Below are 14,153 nucleotides of genomic sequence, written 5' to 3'. Positions count from 1 at the left end.
TCGGGTGATGCTGAGGGAATTAGATTAGGAAATGAGACACTTAGAGTAGTAAAGGAGCTATGCTATTTGGGGAGCAAAATAACTGATGGTGGTCGAAGTAGAGAGGATATAAAATGTAGACTGGCAATGGCAAGGAAAACGTTTCTGAAGAAGAGAAATTTGTTAACATCGAGTATTGATTTAAGTGCCAGGAAGTCGTTTCTAAAAGTATTTGTATGGAGCGTAGCCATGTATGGAAGTGAAACATGGATGATAACTAGTTTAGACAAGAGAGAATAGAAGCTTTTGAAATGTGGTGCTACAGAAGAATGCTGAAGATTAGATGGGTAGATCACATAACTAATGAGGAGGTATTGAATAGAATTGGGGAGAAGAGGAGTTTGTGGCACAACTTGACAAGAAGAAGGGACCGGTTGGTAGGACATGTTCTGAGGCATCAAGGGATCACAAATTTAGCATTGAAGGGCAGTGTGGAGAGTAAAAATTGTAGAGGGAGACCAAGAGATGAATACACTTAGAAGATTCAGAAGGATGTAGGTTGCAGTAAGTACTGGGAGATGAAGAAGCTTGCACAGGATAGAGTAGCATGGAGAGCTGCATCAAACCAGTCTCAGGACTGAAGACAACAACAACAACAACAACCTTTTTATAAAGTGACTTTACTACTGAATAGTTTAAACATTCAGGTAAATGCCCATTCCTAAAGGAAAAATAAAAACATGGCTAAATACAGGGCTAACATGTGCAGCACAATACTTTAATATTCTGCTAAGCACTGCATCATATCCATGAGAGTCCTTAGTCTTCAGTGATTTAATTATCGAGTCAATCTCCCCCTTGTCTTATCTAGACGTTATTGCTTTTCACCAGTCTAAATATGTGGGTAATCTTTTTAATCATTGGTTAATTGAAGCAAACATATGCTGCTGAAGTATGTAGGATCTGTTGTAGTCAATCTAACACATTTGAATTTGGGTGCGCATTATTATATACAATACTTATTAATGGTAGTAAGAAGGATTTATTGCTCTGACTAATCAACGCTTTCAGTGTGTTCTCATTGTTCTTATAGTTATAGACTAAGAACAGTATAACATGTATGTCAGTATTCATATAAATTTAATAATGCTCTAGGCCACGATGGAATAAAAACAATATTTTGAAAAGGATAGCTTGCTGCTCACCACATTGAGGAGATACTGAGTTGTATACAGGCAAAATGAAAATACTGCTAAAAATTTAAGCTTTCTGATAAAAAAAAGTCCTTCTTCAGAAACAGGAAACACACATGATTCACACAAGCACATTTCTCTCCCTCTCTCTCTCTCTCTCACACACACACACAAACACACACACGCACACACACACACACACACACACACACACACACACATACGGCCACTGTCTTCAGCCCACTGTTTGGCCACAGCAGCCAGAGACAGTAGCCATGTGTCTGTGAGAGAGAGTTGTGCTTGTGTGAAAGAGTGTGTGTGTGTGTGTGTGTGTGTGTGTATGTGTGTGTGTGTGTGTGTGTGTGTGTGTGTGTGTGTGTGTGTATTTTCTGTTTCTGAAGAAGGAATTTATTTGTCTGAAAGCTAAAATGTTAAGCAATTTTTACATTGTGCATTGTCTGAAATTCACATCTCCTCTATGTGGTGTGTAACAATACATCATTTTCATAATATTGTTAATAATTCTCTAGGTTATTTTGCTTATGCTGTTCATAATATAATACTAAGATCTTCACTACAGTCCATCTTCTGAATTAAACAGAGATCTATCTTTTATCCAAAATGTTATTCATCTGTTCTCCACAGTCCTACTCATTTATAAGTATATCCTTCCCTGTTATAAACGAAAATAGGACTCAACTTATTGTAGAGAAATATGCCACAAGAATCCCTCGTCAGTGTTCTACCTGTAAATTTTTTGTATCAAACAAAACTTTTTCTCTTATTATGAAACCTTAAAAGATCAGCATTGTTTTATTCTTGTCATTTTGATGTCTGAATTTCTACAGACTGTTCAATATGAAACAGATTGATAAAGGCTGTTCCACTAATCCCAATGTGAGAAACTTGTCTGTGGGAAATAATCTAAAGTTGGGCATCAACAAAATAATCTAAAGCTGAAAGTGAACTGTAGCAGCTACATAATCTCCTCTCGATCGAACGTAGCATCCGGGCCCACCGGAAGACGGGAAAGAGCGTCGGCGTTGGCATGCTGTCCTGTAGCGTGAAAATGAATGTCATAATGGTACTTAGAGAGGAACAAGGACCAGCGCTGTAGTCTGTGGGCCGCCCTATCCGGAATCTGAGAGGCGGGGCCAAATAATGATATTAACGGCTTATGGTCAGTGATTAACTGAAACTTCGTGCCATACAAGAAAGGGTGAAACTTGGCAACAGCGTAGACAATGGCCAAAGCCTCTTTTTCCACCTGGGAGTAATGGGCCTGCGCGGGACTAAGCGTTTTAGACGCAAACGCCAGTGGTTGCTCGGAACCATCTGCGTTGCGATGGGCCAGGACCGCCCCCACCCAATACTGCGAAGCATCTGTAGCCAGGACCAACGGCTTACGGGGATCAAAAGTAGCCAAACAAGGGGCTGACGTGAGGAGGTCCTTCAACGAGGTGAACGCTCACTCACATGCAGGCGACCAATCAAAAGGAACACCCTTGTGCAGAAGGCAGTACAGGGGGTGGGCTATAGTAGAAGCCCTGGGAATGAACTGGTGGTAATAGGCTATCTTGCCTAAAAAAGCTTGTAACTCTTTCAGCGAAGCGGGCGGAGGAAGGTTGATGATACCTTGGACCAAACTTCCTAGTGGCTGGATACCGTGCCGAGAGATGGTGTAGCCCACATACTCAATGGATGGTTGAAAGAAGATTGACTTATGCAGGTTGCAACGCAAGCCCACAGACCTGAATTTGAGAAAGAGGGTGCGAAGGTTGTGCAAGTGTTCCTTCGTGCTGCACCCTGTGACAATTATGTCATCCAGGTAATTAATACAATGAGGAGTTGTCGACGTGACATGCTCAAGATAAAGCTGGAATATCGCCGGGGCACTGGATATTCCAATGGCCAACTGCTGGTATTGGTAAAGGCCAAACGGGGTGTTGACGACCGCCAACCGTTTGGAGTCCTCATCAAGTGGTATCTGATGATAAGCCTCCGACAGATCGATTTTCGAAAAATATTGGCCTCCCACCACGGAGGAGAACAATTCATCACCACGAGGCAAAGGATAGGTGTCCACCACCAATTGGGGATTAATGGTGGCCTTGAAATCGCCACAAAGACGTAATTTTCCCGAGGGCTTCCTTACAATAACGAGGGGCGAAGCCCACTCACTGGAAGAAATGGGAAGAACGACCCCTAGGGCTGTCAGCTGGTCTAGCTCTTCCTTTACCTGAGGGCGGAGAGCCAAGGGGATCTGCCTTGCACGTAGAAAACGCGGGCGAGCCGACGCCTTCAACATTAAGTGAGCTTCAAAATCTGAAACAATGATTGATAGGGAACATCTTCAGAGACCAACTGTATGGTGTCTGCGATAGAAAAACCGAAAGCTTGAAAGGCATCCAGGCCAAAAAGGTTAGCTGAGCTCGCATCACTGACAACAATAAAAGTAATAGGCCGAGTGACTGATTTGTAAGTCACGTCGGTAGTGAATTGACCCAACAGGGGAATGAACTGTTTACCATAACCGCGTAGACGCCGGTAAACTGGCGCCAACGGGGGTGATCCAAGGTCGGAATAAGTTTGTGCATTCAACAACGAAACTGCCGCGCCCGTATCGACTTGCAGTTGTAACCGGCGCGACCGAACCGACACCTCGTTAAAGAGTTTGCGTGGCGATGCGTCGGGAGCCTGGCCCGATGAAACTTCCTGAATGTCACCGTCCATGTCCTCTGTACCTGCTTCCTTCGATTCTTTTGAGGCTGAGCGGCAAACTTTAGCAATGTGACCTGTTCTATTACATTTGCGACAAACGGCCCAACGCTGGGGGCACTCTGACCGATATTGATGTATATAGCACGACGCACAGTACGGCAACAGGGGCCGGCAGCCGGAATTCTGTTTACGTGCTGTGCGGGAGTGGCCGTAACGGCCGGATTGTACCGCTCGCACATCGTCCACCCCTGACACAGTGGACGCGGCCGCGCCGCCCTGAACCTCCGCGACGTTGCACCACGCTTCCAGCTGTTGACCTGCTGCGTGAGAGACTTCATACGATTGAGCAATGGACAGGACTTCCTCGAGGGAAGGGTTTTCTAACTGCAGGGCCCGTTGCCGGACCTCCCTATCAGGGGCCGAACGAACAATGGCGTCGCGTACCATAACGTGGGCGTACGACTCTCGCGACTGCTCTGTGACAAAATGACACTTGCGACTAAGACCGTGCAGGGTAGCGGTCCACGCCCGGTAAGACTGATGGGGCTGTTTCTTGCATTGATAGAACTCGACCCTAGCCGCCACAACATGCGTGCGACGGCGATAATATGAAGACAGCAATGAACACAATGCATCAAAAGACAAGGACGAGGGTTCCTGCAACGGTGCTAGCTGCCGTAAAACTTGATACAGCGAGGGAGATATCCAAGACAAGAAGAGAGCATGACATACCTCCGCATAGGCAACATGAAACGCCTGGAAATGCTGCCGAAGGCGATGTTCATATGCGTCCCAATCCTCCGCCGTCTCGTCATACGGGGGAAAGGGAGGAGGGAACGGCGCCGGAGCAGACGGCATGGAGAACAACGCCGGAAGCATTTGTTTCATGGTGACCATTAACTCCGTCTGCTGCGCAACCAAAACTCGCACCAAATCCTCCATGCCGTGGAGAAGCTGCGAAACTGGAACAACGACGCAACACGCAAAAGAACGACCCTACTTGTCGTCAATTGTGTAATAACACTGTTCACGTTTACGTCGCACTGCACTTAGCATAGACCGGGACTATGTCGTAGGCATGCCCAATGTTAACTGACTGGGCACGGCCCGTGCTGCTGGAGTTGTTGTTGTTGTTGTTGTTGTTGTTGTCATGCCGGCAGAGGTCGCGTCCGAATTCTCGCGTGCCCTCTGGTGGACGGGACTCTACTTGCGGCAACTACCGTCCGTGACGCGCCGTGCCAATGTGCGCCTCCCGCGATCTTTCTGGTAGCCACTATAGCCCACCCCCTGTACTGCCTTCTGCACAAGGGTGTTCCTTTTGATTGGTCGCCTGCATGTGAGCGAGCGTTCACCTCGTTGAAGGACCTCCTCACGTCAGCCCCTTGTTTGGCTACTTTTGATCCCCGTAAGCCGTTGGTCCTGGCTACAGATGCTTCGCAGTATTGGGTGGGGGCGGTCCTGGCCCATCGCAACGCAGATGGTTCCGAGCAACCACTGGCGTTTGCGTCTAAAACGCTTAGTCCCGCGCAGGCCCATTACTCCCAGGTGGAAAAAGAGGCTTTGGCCATTGTCTACGCTGTTGCCAAGTTTCACCCTTTCTTGTATGGCACGAAGTTTCAGTTAATCACTGACCATAAGCCGTTAATATCATTATTTGGCCCCGCCTCTCAGATTCCAGATAGGGCGGCCCACAGACTACAGCGCTGGGCCTTGTTCCTCTCTAAGTACCATTATGACATTCATTTTCGCGCTACAGGACAGCATGCCAACGCCGACGCTCTTTCCTGTCTTCCGGTGGGCCCGGATCCTACGTTCGATCGAGAGGAGATTATGTGGCTACTACAGTTCCCTTTCAGCTTTAGATTATTTTGTTGATGCCCGGATCCTACGTTCGATCGAGAGGAGATTATGTGTTTTCATTTGGATGTGGCGTCCCGCCAAGTGGTTGATGGCTTCCCGATCACTAGTTCTCGAGTCGCCAGGGAAACGGCAGCTGACCCGGTTCTCCGGCAAGTAGTTCGCCTCATTCAGCAGGGGTGGTCATCCCGCCCTCCGGGCCGGGCCTCGGACCCTCTTCGTAATTATTTTCTTCTACGGGACCGCCTCTCGGTCTTGGAAGGCATTCTCCTTTTGGCTACTGATGATACAGCTCCTCGTGTGGTTGTTCCTGCAAGTTTGCGACGGGAGTTCCTCGCGTTATTACATGAGGGGCACTGTGGTGTTTCCCGTACTAAAACCTTGGCTCGCAGACATGTGTACTGGCCCGGTATTGACAGAGAAATTGAGCACTTGGTGGCCGCCTGTTCCCAGTGTGCGAGCCAACAAACATCTCCCAGGGCAGCGTTCTCTTCACGGCCGCCAGCAACCCAAGCATGGGAACGTGTGCACATCGATTTTGCGGGCCTGTTTCTCAACGGTTTTTGGCTCATTGTCATTGATGCTTATTCCCGATTCCCATATGTGGTGCGCTGCTCCTCAACCACTTCAGAAGTTGCAATCCAGGCACTAGCAAAAATCTTTTCTGTGGAAGGTCTGCCAATCACCCTGGTCTCGGACAATGGACTGCAGTTTATTTCGCAGACCTTACAGGATTTTTGTAGGCGCTTCGGTATTAGGCACGTTTGCTCTCCCCCCTTCCATCCACAATCGAATGGGGAAGCCGAGCGCATGGTGACCACATTTAAGACGCAGATGAAAAAGTATGTGCACGAATTTCCTGCGGAGGAAGCATTGACATTTTTCTTTACGGCATACCGGACCACCCCAATGGGAGAACGCAGCCCCGCAGAGCTCCTCCATGGGTGTCAACCTAGGACTCTGCTGCACCTCCTCCGGCCTGGTCCTCGCCAGTCTTCACAAAACGGAGTACCTGGCTTTCCACTGGGTACGTCGGTCTGGGCCCATGGGTTTGGTCGCAATCCACGTTGAATACCAGCGGTGGTCCTGCGCCAAAATGGCTGCCGGCTCTATACTTTGCAGGCGGGGGACCGGGTGATACGTCGTCACAAAAATCAGCTACGTCCACGTTCGGGCACCCACCCTCCGCCCTCTCGGACACCGGCTTCCCCATTGCCAGGACCTGTGTTGGTTTCACAGGGGACGTTGCCTCCTCTCCCCGCTGTGCCTCTGCTGCACTGCGATGGTTCTCCACCTTGGCAGCCTCCAGTAGCTCCAGCACCGGCATCGCCATCGTTCGAGATGCCCCAGCGAGAGCCGGCCCCCCTAGCAGGCCCGGTTTCTCAGGAGGTTGGTTCACCTGTGGTCGTCCCTTCCCCTTCGTCCCCGCCACTGGGTCTTGCCCCACCCGGGGTAGAACAGGATCCGGAGTTTGACAGCTTGTCGCCCGTTCTGTCCCGGGCTCCGGTTGTGGGACGACGGGGGCCTCTTCGTGTGGGTCACTTCCAGCCGTATTCGAAGGTTCCGGCTCGAGGGTTGGCAGATCCCCTCGACTCCGGCCATCCAATGGATGTGGAGGTCATCGCTCCTGCCCGACGCTCCACCTTCCGACGCAGTGGATCACAGTGGCTTCACTCCCCCAAAGGAGGAGGAGTGTAGTAGCCACCAGAAAGATCGCGGGAGGCGCACATTGGCACGGCGCATCACGGACGGTAGTTGCCGCAAGTAGAGTCCCGTCCATCAGAGGGCACGCGAGAATTCAGACGCGACCTCTGCCGGCATGACAACAACAACAACAACAACAACAACTCCGGCAGCACGGGCCGTGCCCAGTCAGTTAACATCGGGCATGCCTAGGACACAGTCCCGGTCTACGCTAAGTGCAGTGCGACGTAAACGTGAACAGTGTTATTACATGAACATCTTCAGGTTTCCTCAGTACTATCTCCCATAAAATCACAAAATCTTTACACATACATTTTCACATCATAAGACGACACACTGGATCTACTTCATTATTAGTAGACTGTGTAGAAGAATGAAATTAATTACCCAAAAAAGTACATAGTCCAGAACCTCTGCAATTGGCTTATATGTATGTCATAACCACACATTGAGTGGTTATTTTACTACTTTTAGGACATTTAAGAATATCATTTTTCATTTTAAATGATTAATTCAGAGGTGTTCAGAATAATCTGCAGTCACTCATTAATTAATTAATTCACTTACACATCATGTACCATAAATTCCATCCAGAAAGAGGGCCTTCATGGATGTATAATGAGTCAAGTTATAAATCAATAGGTAACAGAAGTCTCTGTAGATTAGTCTAAGTATGTTGTTGTTGTTATTGTTGTTGTTGTTGTGGTCTTCAGTCCTGAGACTGGTTTGATGCAGCTCTCCATACTGCCCTATCCTGTGCAAGCTTCTTCATCTCCCAGTACTTACTGCATCCTACATCCTTCTGAATCTACTTAGTGTATTCATCTCTTGGTGTCCCTCTACGATTTTTACCCTCCATGCTGCCCTCCAATCCTAAATTTGTGATCCCTTGATGCCTCAGAACATGTCCTACTAACTGGTCCCTTCTTCTTGTCAAGTTGTGCCACAAATTCTCCTCAATTCTATTCAATGCCTCCTCATTAGTTACGTGATCTACCCACCTAATCTTCAACATTCTTCTGTAGCACCACATTTTGAAAGCTTCTATTCTCTTCTTGTCTAAACTATTTATTGTCCATGTTTCACTTCCATACATGGCTACACTCCATACAAATACTTTCAGAAAAGACTTCCTGACACTTAAATCAATACTCGATGTTAACAAATTTCTCTTCTTCAGTAATGCTTTCCTTGCCATTGCCAGTCTACATTTTATATCTTCTCTGCTTTGACCATCATCAGTTATTTTGCTCCCCAAATATCAAAACTCCTTTACTACTCTAAGTGTGTCACTCCCTAATCTAATTCCCTCAGCATCACCTGACTTAATTCGACTACATTCCATTATCCTCGTTTTGCTTTTGTTGGTGTTCATCATATATCCTCCTTTCAAGATACTGTCCATTCCGTTCAACTGCTCTTCCAAGTCCTTTGCTGTTTCTGACATAATTACAATGTCATCGGCGAACCTCAGTTTTTATTTCTTCTCCGCGGATTTTAATACCTACTCTGAATTTTTATTTTGTTTGCTTTACTGCTTGCTCAATATACAGATTGAATAACTTCAGGGAGAGGCTACAACCCTGTCTCACTCTCTTCCCAACCACTGCTTCCCTTTCATGTTCCTTGACTCTTATAACTGCCATCTGGTTTCTGTACAAATTGTAAATAGCCTTTCGCTCCCTGTATTTTACCCCTGCCACCTTAAGAATTTGAAAGAGAGTATTCCAGTCAACATTGTCAAAAGCTTTCTCTAATTCTACAAATGCTACAAACGTAGGTTTGCCTTTCCTTAATCTTTCTTCTAAGATAATTAAGTATAGCAACAACAAATCATGATTAGCACTAATCTACTCATACAAATACTTGTGAGAGATACTTCTAGTTTACTGTACTGTACATACGTGTATGAAGAGCAGCTCTATCTCATTCACAGGGGGAAAAAATACACTGAAAATTCAATATGAACTGATTTTCAAAGAGTAATGTTCATACCTTACCTCATACAGTATTGAAAAGACTCACTGTTTATACTATCTAAAACTACATTTAACAAGTATGCTAAAAGGAAGAGACTATATTCTCAAATGTGAAACACGGGCAGAATGAGAACTTTGAGGATATGTTAGCATATCATTTTTCATTAGCAGTTCTTTGTGCACTGAAAACAGTTCTTGCTCATGGTACATATAAAATCAATGGCAGTATAAGAAGTAAAATCAACATACACTACTTTTTAATTATTTAAAAAAATTTTAATTGCTTAAAAAGTATTATGGATAAGTCATTTCCACACCAAAGAAGAGGTAACGAGCAGCTGACAGACCTCTTTGTTCAGTGTTGTAGCCATACTGTGATTAATAGCCATCCAGACCAGCCAGTTGTGGGACATGCTGCTTAACAGACTGTGATGACTAGCAACAGCTGATTGACAGCTCATGCCATGCATCCTCCATCACCAACATAGACAGCAAATCACAACATAATATAGCCTTTGTACCTACAAAGCTCTAAGCTTTAATCTCTGCCAGTCCAAGGGTCTCCCAACTGCTACATCCTAGCATCTCTATTTGCTTATAGCATTATCTAACTCTGGATCTTCCCTTATGTTCTTGTACTATTATCCCGACCTGCTTCTCACTTTGTAGCTGCTAGTCACCTTCCCTGTACCCAACTGCATTTTCCAAAGTGATGTGACTTTTCTCAGTTCCATCCCTTGTTTTCCTCCTCCTTCCCTGCCTGTACTCCCATAACCACAACCTCCAATCCACACAAGCAGAAAGCACAAATTACTACTCATCAGTTGTGCTACTGTTGGTAGGTATATGTCTCATCAGTTGTGCTGCTGTTGGTGTGTGTGTGTGTGTGTGTGTGTGTGTGTGTGTGTGTGTGTTTTTAAGCTCTGCAGAAAGAATTTATCCAGAATTGTTGGAGTTGATTGGCACTTTCTAAGTGTCCATCTGAGGCATAGTGCCTCTTCCAGTTTGTTAGTTGTGATCTATTCTCTATTTGCATCACTTGCCTGTTTCTGAAGCAGTGCCAAGGTTTGGTATATTCATTTTGCAATTATCGGGAACAGAATTAAGCAAATCCTTTAATGAGATATTTTCTGGAACATTAGAAGACATCACAACTTGCAAAAAAGTAATATTTTCTTCACCCGGCTGGGTTAACAGCAGGTACACTTTCACCTGAAAATCAGAAATATTGAGCATATTTGATACAGGCATGTTAATGATAGTGATAAAGATCCCTAGTGCTGTTGCATTACAGGCATAATATAGCTGATGACATCATTTTGTGTTGTAACATATGAATATTAGGAGGGGGTGTCTGGAACTACATATGTAATGTGCAAGGGACAGCATTTACTTAAAATAAAATTGCTTAGATTTAAGTTATAACAGGCAAAAAATAGAAAGTAATTCAATTATACAAAAAAGGAAAGTAACAAGTGAAAATTTTGAAATTCTGCAGATAATACAAAAGAAATGAAAAGTGTATTTCAAGGCAATCACAAATAAAATTATGGAACATATGTATAGGGCTGTTGGGTAACTGTCAGCTGAGTGTGTTTTCTGTATTTGTAGTTGTATTTGTATTGTATTTGTATTTGCATTCTTTATTGGTCCTGTAAATCGTGTTTAGGTACATATTTTGCACAAACAATGTAGGACAAATCAGGTTGGTACAGTATACACAACATCATACACATTGTTATTTTGAAAAGATAAATAATTAAAAATTATTCAATACATGTTGAATATTGATGACAAAATTAATATAATGAAATAAAATGATAGATTGGTTAAGAATATTTGAGCAGTTACACTATACTTTTCTCATACTCTAAAAACTCGGAAACAGAATACAAGCAGTGGTCAAGCAAGTACTCTTTCAGTTTCACTTTAAACTTTTGTAAATTCTGCATCTGTTTCAAATAGGATGGCATGTGATTGTACAGCATTATGACAGTATGATACAATCCTCTCTTACAAATGTTTGTAGTTACTGTACTGACATGCAAATAATGCTTCTGCCTAGTATCATGAGGGTGGAAATCACAGTTATACTTGAAGATATTTCCATCTTTTAAAATACTTTCTTTTGTGAAATTTAGTATTTGATACATATATAAGCCAGGAAGAGGCAGGGTTTGTACCTATGGAGTTCCCCGAAAAGATAATGCTGTACATCAGCAGTGATTGAATACTGCCATGGTACACTGTGATCACTGACGCACGGCTTGTATTTTGTGAGAGGATTACTGCTTACGTAAGTGAGTTTAACTTTTTATTTACATGATTAAGATTTGTCTCCCATTTTAGGTTTTGCTGAATATGTATACCTAAAATTTTTGTGTCACTCACGGATGAGACAGTTTTTCCATCAATTTTAAAAATCGGTCTTGCAGATTGTGGAAATCGACTTTCACTGTTTTTTCATTATTTATTATTAGCTTCTTCCTTCTGAACCATTGTGTTACATTTTGTACTATACCTGTAGCTGTTTTTTTTTTAGGCTTTCCTCATCGTATGTTTTGATTAGGATATTTGTGCCATCTGCAAAAAGTACTGTTGTCCCTTTAGTTATTTTTTCTGACAAATCATTAACATAAAGAATGAAAAGAATTGGCCCAAGGACTGACCCTTGAGGAACTCCATATGTAATGTTTCGTGCATTACTGTAAAAATTACAAATTTTTTTGTGTTTTTATGTCTTTGTATTTTATTTGAGTGATCTGTTGACGGTCATGAAGGTAGGAATGTATCCACTTGTTTGGCCGGCATCGTATTCCATTTATTCCATTCTTTTCCATTATCACATTATCTGAATGAAGGTCTGTTATTTAGTGTACTTCCAGAATACTGCAACATTTCCAGAATAGCAACAAGTGTCGATAGCGCAAAAGAAAGGCAAGGACAGATATTACCACTATGCACAGAAATTTCACAGATGGAGATTTCATACTGGAGATCATTCTCTTGAAGAATGGAAGCTAATTCATTTCTGGTGGACTCACATTGTTCTATAAAACAGTAATTTTTTGGAATTCTCCTTTGAGCCAAAAATGTCTTCTCATATTTTGAGGTATATAGTCAAGTGTTACTAAGTAATAAAATCTTGTTATCTGAAGGTGAACTAAAATAAGATTCTTAGGTTACCTGCCAAGTGAGTTCATCAAAATGCATTCACATAACGCAGTTATCTATGCACTTTATAGCATATACAACAGATCAGTATAGCAACATTTGTCATCATATAAATTTGATGACCAAACAGCAAACAACCTATGTATTCTGTTATTGCATATAATGTATTCTATGCTTTGTTTAGTCACTGCATTTAATGTCAACTACAAATGATGTACTGAAGCTCAAACATTGTTTTCATAAAAAATGTTAATAGCATACTTGAAGATGGTCTATGGCTGTAATCTATATTATTTTTTATTGTATTTATTGGTCCAGTAAATCTTACTTGTACAGTACAGCACATCAGATATTGGACAGGTCAAAGTATATCTTACAATTAAAACACTTTAGAAACTAGAAAATTATGTTCACAAAATTTTACAGCACTTCATATACTGGGCAAGTCAATGTGTAAGTTATAATTAAACCACATTAGAAACTTGAAGTTTACAACTGAATACATGTATAAGCCAATATTAATGATTAAAGTATTTGCATGATCCTCACTTAAGCTCTAAGGATTTTTGAGGAACTCTTCTACACTATGAACTGACATGTACACTAGAGAATTATATTCACAGAATTTTACTTCATATACTGGGCAAGTCGCTATACAACTTATACTTGAACCCCAGTATAAACTTGAGAATTACATCTGAATGTATTTATAGGCCAATATTAATGGTTACAGTATTTGCATAATCATCACTTAGACTCTCGAGGATTTTGGAGGAACTCTTCCACACTATAAAAGCAATGTGTCAACAGATATTCTTTTAATGCTGCTTTAAAATGTTTTACATCTGTCATTACTTTAATTTCTCTTGGCAATTTATTGTAGATAATTTTTCCATGGTGTAATGTTCCTTTTTGGCACAAACTGGATTTTGTATGGAGTACATGAAAGTCAGTTTTCTGTCTTGTATTATGATGATGAACATTTTCATTTTTGGGAAGGATACTAGGATTTGTTATTGTATATTTCTTTATAAACATTGCACTTTCAAATAGGAAAATACATGGAAGGGGAAGAATCCCCATCCTTTTAAATAATGGTCTACATGGTTTGTTCCTTTTTATTCCAGCCATGATTCTCACTATTCTTTTTTGCATCCTGAAGAGTTTTAGGCAGGATGGCGAGTTGCCCCAAAAAGTGAGCCCATATTTTAGGACAGAATGTATATTAGAATAGTAAACTGTCATTAGACAGTCCTTATGACAGCAGTTTTCTAGCACTCTCATTAAATAACACATGGTACTTAACTTCTTTAATATGTTGTCAATGTGAGTTTCCCATCTAAGATTATCCTGTAGCCAGACCCCCAGAAATTTTGTATTAGGCACACTTGCAATATTCGTGTCTGACATCTGAATTCTTATATCCTCTTCAATGTTTCTCTTGATATCATGAAAATTTAATGCTACTGTTTTGCTTTTATTTATTATTAGTTTGTTTTGGTTGAACCAGTTTACAACATTTGTTAATGCCTCAGACAGTCTTGTC

Source organism: Schistocerca serialis, chromosome 6 (assembly GCF_023864345.2).
Source record: "Schistocerca serialis cubense isolate TAMUIC-IGC-003099 chromosome 6, iqSchSeri2.2, whole genome shotgun sequence".
Classification (NCBI taxonomy): Eukaryota; Metazoa; Arthropoda; class Insecta; order Orthoptera; family Acrididae; genus Schistocerca; species Schistocerca serialis.
Note: the sequence above shows the minus strand (reverse complement) of the source record.